Genomic DNA, 12278 nt, shown 5'->3' with positions numbered 1-12278 from the left:
TCTTAGGAATTTACTATAAAAACATCCATTCCAAAGCCAAATAACAATGATTCGGATTTTGGGGGAGGGGCGGCTATTTTGGGTTACCTCTGTTATTGTTCAATTCATTAATATGTGTATACATATATGTATTATGTCTTACATATACATACATACATACAAATATATATGTATTTCTTCAGGAAGTCTGAAGATCTCCATTTTGACAATGAAACATCAATCAACAATAAACCTCATTTAAATGCTCACCGGAATACGGAAATTCTTGAAGTGATGCCTATAGTGCCAAAATCAGAATAATCAGAGAATCTGATCCTTTTAGAGAGACAGAAGTGAGCCCTTTCATTAATGGGGAACTTGTAGTTTCCTGAGGGGTTTCCTCTATGACAAGGGGACCCCCCTCTGTCTGAATTTCCAGATTTTGAGTCTTTAAACTTAACATGTTAAATATCTATATCCATTTAAATACTAATTAGTTGTATAATTAAAATAGCACGAGACTTAAAAGTCAAGAAACCTGGATTTAAATCTGTAATAGCAATTTAGATTTGAAGATCTTTCCTACCCATTAATAGGCCATGTGACCTGCTTATGTCACAGATGGTGGGAGAAGCTTGCTGAGAGGAAAAGGAAATTGTGTCACAGGAAATGCTGAGAGAGCAGTTAGAGCTGAGGGAAAGAGAACAGACCTGTGATAGCTGTGCTGTAAGTTTGCTTGTTGGTAGCAAGGCCCCAGCAGGGGGCAGAAGGTTGTGGGATGGAGTGGTTCTCTGCAGTGATATTATAGACTTACTGGTTTTGGGATCTGGTTATTTGGTGTCTAAACAAATGGTTTACTTCTTCCTTCTATGTGGAGAGTCTTATATATTTTGTGATATAGAACCACATAGGCATTTTGACAATTATCATCTATATTGTGACTATTGCCTTGCTGATACAAAATCTTAGCTCTGCCACTTAAATTTCAAATATGATGCATTTCTTAGATTTCAGTAAATTATTTGACAAAGTTTCTCATGCTATCCTGGTAGACATAACAGAGAAATACGTGTTGAATGGTCTCACTATAGTTAAATGGATTCAAGACTGGTTGAATGACTGCAACCAAAGAGCAGTTAGTTATTAATGGGCTGATGTCCATTTGTAGGATGATCTCTAGGGGAGTGTCCGAGGAATCTGTCCCTGGTCCTTTGCTATTTAACATTTTTTATTAATGACTTGGAGGGAGGCACTTGTTAAATTTGTAGGTGATACAAAGCTGAGAAGCACTGCTAACATGTTGGATGATGGTCAGGTTCCAAAAAGATCTCAACAGGCTAGAACAGTAGGCTGAATTAAATATAAAAGTATAAATGTAAACTAGTACAACTGGTTTCAAAAATCAAGAAAAGTTGAGGGAGGCATGACAAGGACAGGTTTTAGTGGGATGGAAATCAATATGAACTCACCAGTGTGATATAGCAGCCAGAAGAGCCAGTGTTATTTTAGATTACAGTAAAGAGAGACACAGTGTCCACTACTAGGATGATAGTCTCGCTGTACTCTGCCCTGATCAGACTACATATGGCTTGTGTTCAATTTAGAATGGCACTTTTTAGAAGGGACTAATAAACTGGAAAGTAACCAAGGAAGGGTGACAAGGGTAGTAAATGGCCTTGAGATCATGGCATATGAGGATTGGTTGAAAGAAATAGGGATTTTACGGTTGCAGACTTTGGAGGGGGCGGAAAACACGATAACAGTATTCTGCTATTTGAAGAGACATTACAGAAATATTTATGAGAGATTAGACTTCTGTTTTGATCAAGAGTTTTGGAGAATGGAAGTATAAGGGAAAAAATTCCTAATAACAGAACTATTCCTATGCAGAAAGGTTCCTTTTAATTTCTGGGATATTATGAATTTGATGAAAGATAAATCTTTCGGAGAGTTATTACAAATGAAATAATGACTTTTTAAACCAAGTGGAAGGTATAATAGAAGAAAAAGCCACTTTTATTCTTCCCTTGGTATAAGTAATTAATAACAATTAATACTTATATCGCACTTTAAGGTTTATAAAACACTTTACATATCTTTAATTTGATCCTTATAACAACTATGTGAGGTAGGTGCTATTATTCCCATTTTACAGATGAGGAAACTGAGGCTCAAAGAGGTTAAATGATTTTCCCAGGGACATACAGCTAGCAAGTACCTAAAAGCAGGATTTGAACTCCAATTTTCAAACCCCAGTCCAGTGTTCTAGGGGAAGCTAGGTAGCACAGTGGCTGGAGTCCTGGGCCTGGAGTCAGGAAGACTCATCTTTAGGAGTTCAAATCTGGCCTCAGAAATTTATTAGTTATGTGACCCTGGGCAACTAACTTAACCCTGTTTGCCTCAGTTTCCTCATCTGTAAAATGAGTTGGAGAAGGAAATGGCAAACCACTCCAGTATCTTTGCCAAAAAAATCTCAAATTTGGTCATGAGGAACCAAATACAACTGAACAACAGCAAGAACCAGTGCTCTTTCCGCTATTCTGCCTAGCTCAGAGGCATACAATTTTTCTTGAGTTTTACAGCCACTGGCAACTAGCCTTCCCTGATCTTTCAGTTACTAGTCACCTCCCTAGCCTGCTGACAACTTTATTTCCCCCTTTCAGGTCTATATAGCTAGGATTAGGTTGGATCATGGGACCTCTAAATAGTGACACTGTTACAGAACATAACTGCTCTAAGCTCCTCCTGCAGCGCTCCACAACTTCATAATAAAATACATTGCCACCCTACCCTGTCTCCTCCTGTGGTAAGGACAGTCAAGTATCCATAAAGTTCCATGAAAACTTTGTCAAAAAAGGGGGGGGAAGGTGGCATATAAATTCATAATATTATAATTTATTATTCTTGTTTAACAAATAGAAATAGATAATTACCATTTATGTGAATTTATGTTTTATTGTAGTACTTAAAGTACATTTTTCTTTAATTTGAGTATATCATTCTTAAAACATGGAATCTGCACAGTCCCAAATTGCTGCCTACTTCACAGTTTGGGGAGATCATTAAGGCCAACCATGTCCCCAACAACAGAAAGACTTATTACAGATGCTAAAATTCATTTTATGTATTGTTACCAAGTAAGAGTTATTTAAAATAGCAGTGGTACTTTTTAAGATCCTGTTATTATTCAGGCATAGACTTAAAGTGATCACTTTCCTGGCATACACATAAACATAAATGTAAGATATGTTCTGCGGGCAACTGTCTGCTTATTTTCTTTCCTAGACAAGTGGTTAACCCATATTGCATATCCTGTGTTTATAGAATTCCAGAAAGGTTAAATCATAGAAAGCACTAGTAGTATGTGTGATTTATAGCCAAAATGTAAACTGAAACATCTTGAGGATAAATTTATCAGTTTATAATGAATAAGAATTCAGATAAATGATGTTAGCATTTACTTATACTTGTTGTTTAGTAAGTTCAGCATCTGTTATCTTTTATAAATATTGAAGGTTAAAAGAATAGAGAGACTGAACATAGATAACTAAAGCCAGATACTCCAGTTTGCTAAATCTATCACTTGGGAAGTAAAAAGGAAAAAAAATCTTGAAGGAGTTACCCGATGCAAGCAGACTGAATTGCATAAAAATTATATTTGTGCTTCAGTTTTCTTAATGGAAAAATACAATAGGACAAATTTACATTTAAGACTGCTGCCTTATGCACAAAAATTCAACTACCACACTTAACAAAAGAGTTGTTATAATTATTCCTGAGATCTTCTACTTTTAGTTCTTTTCTTTTAATTCTAAAAGTCCATTAGTACTATTACCAAAAGACTAAACAGCTTAATATTTTAATTTAGCCAAACCACTGACTGAAAGTTATATGTCATTTTGAAAACATTTACGAATAATAACATATTCTCTGGTATTCTGTTTATTTATTGTCATTATTCTAATCTAAATATGACCCCTTTGGAAAATGTAAAATCAAATTTAACCCATGCTATGGGCTTCTATACAGTATTTTTAGATTTTTTCAAATTTCATTTAAACACATATACAAACTGGGATCAACTCTATCCCCCTTTCCCCAGGCCTCACCAACTCAGATGACCATCCAGAGATGAATATGGCAAAAATCCAAAAACCACTCAAGTTTGGAGTTTGTATAAGTGAAACTCATCACTGTGTTGAAAGGAGAGGTTTTTCCAAAAGATTATGATGGGTTTCAGTTTTACAAAACAATATGTAGGATTTACATGAGACATCTGCATTGCTGTGCTTTACATTAGCTACATGGCTCCAAAACAAACAGCTAAATCAGTCTTTTAGAGTAGAGAGGGGCAAGGGGGAAAATAATCTCTCCTTGACAAGTAATAACTATAAATAGAATTTTAGAAAATCTCCATGAAATAAAAAATTTAATTCAGTATACATGCTTGATCTTCACAAAGTTTGTGGTGGAGGGTAGGGTAAGGAAAAGCAAAAAAAAAAAAGAAAGGAAGGAAGGAGGAAGGGAGCGAGGAGGGAAGGAGGAAAGGAGGGAGGAAGGAAGGAAGGGAAGGAGGGAGGGAGGGGAGGAAGGAAAAGAAAAAGCTCAAAGCCCCAGATGAGGTCCCAGAAAATGGAAAACTTGAATTCTTGTAAGCAGGAAAACCAATAATCAATGAAACTGATGAACTGCAAAATATCATTCTGAATGGGACTTAAAACATACATTTGTAAATTGAACTTGAACACGGAAGTAGAATACTCAATTGGAGGAAATTAAGAGTTAGCCTTCAAGGACAACAACAACAACAACAAAAAAACACTTGGCCACAAAGAGATAATAATGTTAGTCCCCTGAAGTAAACTGTCATAAGGAAACACTATTTTGGCACTCTCTCTGGGTGCTGTCCCCTCTTGCTCAAGGGTCAGATCTCCTGAAGAATGGCCACCATCTTGGGTTCAGGATACTTTGTGGGTCAGCACTCCTAAAATACTAATTTACTAGTTCCTTCTGTGATTTCATCAAATGGAATGGGGTGGGGGGGGGTGTAGAATAAACTGTTCCCTAAGGGGCAGATTTGTTCTCCCTAGCATATCAACTGGGATGCTAAGGATATATTTTTGAATATCTAATTCTGAATAGCTTGCTAATGATTTGGAGACTTTCTTGTAATGTCCTTTCAAGCACCTTTCCCCAGTCTCTTGTATTAAAGAATTTCAACAAAAGTCCAACTCAAAGACGATAAAGAAAAGAAAAGGGAAAAAAAAAGCAAGGTCTTCCTTGCCCTCCAGAGGGAAAGATCTCAAGCTTTCAACAAAGATACCAGGTCTAGAGTTGACTGCAAGTGAACATCTAATCTCCAAATAACAAAGTAAGCTATCCTTGGTGAAAATTCCTCTGAGTCTCTGCAACACAAACGGCACCCAAACTTTCCCCAGGGATCCCTACAACACACAGTCCATTGCAAAAGCCCTAAGACAAGCAAGCTAGCTTAAGGAGAAATCAAACTCAGGAAAGCACTGAAGTGGAATGATGCTCTCCAAAAGAGATTTAAGCCCTACTCAAGATTTTGAGGACATCAGGCAAATCTTACTTTATGGACTGCCAATAACAGCGTGGTCTAGGTACATTACTAGGTAGCAGTATCCTAGGGATGCAACATCCATACTTTGTAGAAACAACTGTTGGGCCTGGAGTCAGGAAGATCCAAGTTCAAATCCAGCCTCAGACACTTGCTGTAAGATCTTTGACAAATCACTTAACCTATGTTGGCCTCAGTTTCCTCAACTGTAAAATGGGGATAATAATAGCACCTGCCTCTCAGGATTTTTGTGAGGATCAGATGAGCCAATATTTGTAATAGTGCTTAGCATGGTGCCTAGCACATAGTAGGTGCTATTCAAATGTTTATTTTCTCCTCTTCCATACCCTTATATCGACTTGCATACTTATAATGATAATGAACACAGAAATATTTTGGAATCATTATATAAGTATTCAACCATCAAAAGTTACCTTTTTTTTAAAAAGTCTGATTTGTAAAAGAAACAGCAAAAAACACATTTTCTAATCGTAGTATGAAAACAAAAAGAAAAAAAAAGACTAATTTTAGTCTAGAAGATCCCTGTAAAAGTAAGTTATTGCAGGTGGAGATTTTGGTTGGATAATCTCTTCCTAGGTCCCTGAAAATTCATAGGGCATCCCAAATGTACATCTGTGAAAGCTTCCACAGTGTAGCAGCCCCTCTGAGCTACCCACATATCACAACTCACTCTCCTATTCATAGGTTTGCTCCAAGTGGCTAGTACCTCAGATACTCTGTAGGTCTGTACTTAAAAAATTATAGCTCATCAGCTCTTACTGGTACATTTACCTTTAATAGTCAATAGGTGTAATTAGCTCAAAACAAAGGCATTTGCTGAGATGGCATACAGTAATAACAGTAGCTACAAAGTATTATCCCCACAAACCTAGGGCTCATCCTCCTACTTCTTCCATTCTTCTCTTGAATCTATAGCTAACTCATTTCTCTGTTGCCAGGGATTATACTTTCTGGAGCTGTTTCCATTGATTATTTCTTGATGGATAAATCATCTCTTACTGGTCTAGAAGATCTGCTACAACTGGGTAGGGAAGTAGAAACGAGAAAAAAATCTTCTTGTTCCTAATCTTCTCTCCCCCTCCTCTTTCACCCTCAACCCTCCACCTGAAGGAAAATCTGATTTTAGCATATGTTGAGAAAAGTGAATTTCAGCAAGTTGTTTGATGTGTCTTTCAAGGCTGGGTTCTTTCTCCATAGCTGGATCTCTTCTAGACTGCCAGACCTCACACTCTTTGACACTGCTTTCACCTCAACTGTATCGAGCAGGAAAACTTGTTTTTTTGGAGGTTACTCGGGGTGTGGGTGATCTTTAACTAGTCAATCGAAAGTTGACCCTATAATTCCATTAGGAAGAACAACTTCACCCTGCATAAGGGGGTAACAGAACTGTGTTACTGTCTCCTCTGTGATTTCAACAACTTGGTAGGAGCAGAATATCAGATGCTCAGGATATTCTAAACAACTCCCCCTAACTATGTTATACTTTGGATCCTCAAGCTCCCAATGAAGGGGGAAAAATGCCTTGGAGGCACAGTGAGTTGAAATCCTCTATTTTATCAAAGACAAAAAAAATGGGAGATTGAAAGTCAAAGATAGAGGGAACTTGTCATAGATTAATAAAAAGGATTTCACAGTTATGTTCATCTTCTGAGTTGTTTAATGAGATTCTTACATCATAGCTCTTGGGTTTTTTTTTTATTCTGGTCAATTTTATAATCACCATTAAATTTGTGAACATGGCAAACATAAACAACAGTTTTTAAAAATTTCTTCATTAAATGTATTTGCCCTAAATTTCATAACCATTTAAACATTAACTATTTTTCATCTATGCAGCCACTCTTGGGGTCTAATATTTTTTCCTTCCATAAATTACAGACTCTAGGGAGACTGCCCTACCCCCTGGAATTTTCATTTTCTTTTTTTAATCCTATTTATTCTTAGAAAAACTTATTAACTAATTTTACATTTGGGGATTTTTTTGAAGTTTGATTCATAAAGGAAATGAATCATTTCATCGAAGAGGAACAGAGAAGTAAGATTTTGTGTTCATAAACTACAATGCCCATATTTCTCAAACAGGATTTACATTAGTTGCCTTCACAATATATCTCTACAATTAAGTTGCTTTTCAGGAAACAAACTGCACTAAAATGAATTTAGTCCTTGCCACCATTACTAATAGATGATTATTTTTGAATATTGACAGTCTTGGGTTAATTTACATCAAAGCTATTGCTGTGATTTAATAGACAAATTGAAGTAAAACATTAAGAAATTATGTGGTGAATCTGACTTATGCGGTATCCAATTGGGAAAATACTCCCCCCTTCCAAACAGCGCACATGTAAAACGCAAAGCCCTCACTCAAATGTTTTATTAATGACTAAGAGAATACCACTTCTACTTTCTACTACCACTTAACTTGGCCTGCTTAAACTTTGCCACATGAAGGCTGTGGTCAAAGTTTCAGGTCATTTCTTCTCATTCATTTACATACTCTTTGGTAATTTACTTAAAATATAAATTTTAGATTAAAAGTAGTCAGCCTCAGGTTTATTACTTGAAAATTTTAGCAAATGTAGGGAAAAGTGAATTTCACAAGTTGTTTGACATACTGTTTATGGGTTAACTTTGAGTGAATAACATAACAGAATGCAAAGAGACTCCAGAATGAAGAAAAAATAAATGGAAACCAGTCAATCCACAAGAACTTATTAAATGCCTACTATGAGCCAGACACTGTGCTAAGAAAGAACTAGGGGTATATAAAAAATGCAAATCAGCTCTTGCTTAAGAGCTTATATTAGAAGCTGGGTGAATTGGGAAAGGCCTTTTGAAGAAGAAATGGTGCTTGAACTGTGAGTTCTGAAGGAAACCAGAAATTCTAAGAAGTGAATGAAAAAAATCTAGGCATGGGGAAAAGTCAGTGTAAAGATATGGAGGTAAGAGATGGAATGAGGAGGGTATGAGGAACAGCAAGCAGGCCAACATAGCTGGAATATGAAGTGAGGAGTAATATGTAAAAAGACTAGACAAGGTAGGAAGGGACCAAGTTGAGAAAATCTTTAGATTTTCTGAGTAATAGAACAGTTTCTATTTGATCTTAGGAATAATAGGGAGCCATGGAAGTTTATTGGGTAGGGAGAGGTAACATACTCAGATCTGAGCTTTAGGAAAATCATTCTGGCAGCTTTGTGGGGGTAGATTGGAGTGAGGATGATTTGAGGCAGAAGAGAGACCAAATAGAAGTTTACTGACATAGTCCAGGGGTGGGGTGATAAGGGTCTTCTTCAGACCCTTATCTTTGTGGGCCTTATTACTTAGGACTGTATGAAAGGGGAAAAGGGGATAGATGGTAGAGGTGTTGGACAGGTAGAAATGAGATTTGTCAATTGATTAGATACATGGGGTGAGTGAGAGTGAGGAACGGAGGATAATATTGAGGTTGTGAACCATGATGGCTGAGGGGATGGTGGTGCTCTTTGACATAAATAGGGAATTTTGGAAAAAGGGTAGGTTTGGGGGGTACAGTGTGGTGGTAAGATGAATTCAGTTTTGGATTGAGATACCTATGGGACTTTGAAATGTTTGATATCCAGTTTGTGATCTGAGCCAGGGGCATCAAGTCCATGACTGATACATAAACTTTAAATGGAACTGAAAGAAGGAAGAGGGTGCTGAATTCTTTACATTATAAGAAGCAGCATACTGAATGAAACTGACAGTTTGTCTAGACCAGGAATCTAAATTTGACAGAGGCACCATGTTTATTATAGATCTTTTAAGTTCTGTTCTATTCTGGAATCTTATAACTTTAAGCTCTGAAAAAGAAAGTATTTCTGAGATGATGCCAATTACTAGGGAGACTTCTCACTTTAAAAACTAGAAACAGCCACTGTCTGTAGACAATTATCAAGTGTTAGCTTGAGGGACATTTGGAAAGGCAACTTCTAAAAAATGAAAACAACTAAATAGAATTTCACCACTTTGAGAGGCATTCACACTAGTAATCTAGTTAAGAAGACAAGAATACGTAAATACATATCTAAGTTAACTTGGAACCACAGCCACATTCTGAAGGAGCTATCATTAGAACTGGGAAGAGTTCCTCATCCCAGCCTGACAAAGCTAGAGAAGGAGGAAGAGCTTCCTTCTTTCTGTCTTATAGATAGATCTTTCCTCATTTCTAAATCTAGTTTCTCCAAAAGCATTACTTATTCTTTCACTACTGTTCCACCTAGCCTTATAAACCAACTGGGTGGCACAGAGATATGTTCCAAGACTCACTGTCTTCTCTAGATAAACACCAGTATGAATCTGTCTGTACAATCATTAAGCTTCAATATCCCCTCCCCGCAAAAGGGGCAGGTTGAAATGATTCCTTATCCTTATCCTCAGGAAAGGAGGGTTATTACTGGTACATAAAACCTTAAATTAGAGGTACTGACTAAAGATTTGTCATGCCACTTCTTCGACTAACACTTGCTTAGTGTAAATATGAATAGACTATAATAGAATATTTTAGTTTCTCCTCGCAACCCAATACTTTCTGAATCTATCAATGAATATTTTAAGGTAAGGTAATTTTAAATTATAGTTTGGAGAAAATGACTAATCATTATGAAGTTTCTGGTGACATATCTGAAAAGGATATTACTGAATACAGTCTTAATTACTATATAATCCCTTATCAGGAATATAATCTAACACTTGTAATGAAGTTAATGGAGGAAAATAAGCTAAGGAAATAGTTATATGACATAACCTATCCCCTCGATTTTTACATAAAGATTTTAAGATAAATTTTATGTTGAATCAAAAACTTTGAGGTGGTCAGGTTTTTCTTTTACAATCTTTTTTTTCAAAAAAAGAATGTAATTTAAGAAAATAAACTAAGTTTATGATGATTCTTTGTTTTGAATTTTTAAGAACTTCTCTAAAATGAAAGTTTAAAAATTATTTTATGCTAAAATCTGAATTTATAAAACTGACTGAATTGTGAGGTATTTGCTTTTTAGGAGACTCGTTCATTTTAGAAATCATACCCATGAGATTCTTTAAAATAATGGGACTTCCTATAACTTAAAATTATTTAACTTATATTGCTTTTATATACAACTTACCAGTGACAAATATATTGTCCAAAACAATGTACTCTGTCACGTACTGCATTTAAGAAGTTATGTTACAGGAAGCTTTATTTTCTTTTCAAAAAGTATTTTCCCTTTTCTGAGAGTCTATACTTTGCTGTCTATTTTGGCAACTTGGAAAGTACTATGAAAGTATAAATATAACTATGCTAGTTAAAAATAAATGTTTACTACTTGCTGGTAAAGGAAAATATTATGTACTTAGGTAAAGCTGTATGATGAAAATTGGGTTTACATTTCATAAGAATAGTTCTGAAGAACTTGAGAATTGGAGAGAAAAAGAAGCCAAGTTCTTTCCTCTGGTGATAGTTTATAACTCTCACTGAAGTCAATAGCAATTCTGAGGGAAGTATTTGGGCCAAAGTGTTTGGAAAGCGTGAATAAAAAATGATGAATCATGAATAAATTCACAAATCTTTCCAAAGAACTTAGATTTGGGGTTTATGATTAAGAAGATCTTGAGAAATTTCTTTTTGTTGGTGGGTTATTTCATACATAACACCCAAAAATGTTTTGGTCAGCTTTGTACAGAGTACTAATCATGGTAATAGATACGTAACTGCCTAAAACTGTACATACTTCATATACTACCAAATGATAATTAAAAATAGTAATCCTGATGCCTAACACAGTGCATTCCACATAGAAGACATTCAGTGACTATTAAATGATTTATATTTTGAAACAAGTAGAAAGGTAAAATTCTCCATTTTTTTCCTAGGGTATGTACTGACAGATGGTACATTTAGTAATACTATCTGTCCCTCAAATGATGTGTCCTTTAGTCAGATTTAATAATTAAAAGATTAAGCACCAGCCCTGGAGTCAGGAGGAACTGAGTTCAAATCCAGCTCAGACACTTGACACTTACTAGCTGTGTGACCTTTTTGGCAAGCTACTTAACCCCGATTGCCTCACTTCCCCCCTCCAAAAAAAAGAAAAGAAACCAAAAAATAAGTAAAAGAGTAAAATCATAGTATAGATAAGAGTGCTGATCTTAGTATGAGGAATACAGTAGTTTAAGTACTGCATCTGAGACACAATAGCTGTGTATCTAGATAAGTCATTTTATCTCTCAGTGACCCAGACCCTGACTATAAATTAGAGGTGAAGTGTAGATCTACATTGCATCCCTATACATGATGGAGAGAGATCACAGACCAGAGAGTTCCCTATCTGGGGAAATCAAAGATCCACACAAAGATATAAATATAAAGATAGAAAAATAGCATCAAGGCTCAGATATCTTTCCTATGTCAAAAAGAAACACTGAGCTATGTTAAAAGATGACATTCAATAATCAGCATTTAAAGCTTCAAGATATTAAACTCATCTTAAAGAGTATAATTGCCTTTAGCAAAGTGGTACATTCAAGCCAGCAGTTTTAAAATACTTATTTTAGAGGTTGTAGAGGCCAAATTGCCCCCCTAATCTGTTCAGACACTTTTCTTCGGTGAGAATGATGTACAGTACACAGGCATGAAAAGTCTAAGCTGAGTTATTAGTGATATTCACATGTCTGCTTTTTTTTGCTTTGTTCCTCA

The sequence above is a fragment of the Trichosurus vulpecula genome, chromosome 6, assembly GCF_011100635.1.
Source record: "Trichosurus vulpecula isolate mTriVul1 chromosome 6, mTriVul1.pri, whole genome shotgun sequence".
NCBI lineage: Eukaryota > Metazoa > Chordata > Mammalia > Diprotodontia > Phalangeridae > Trichosurus > Trichosurus vulpecula.
This window is presented reverse-complemented; position numbering follows the sequence as displayed.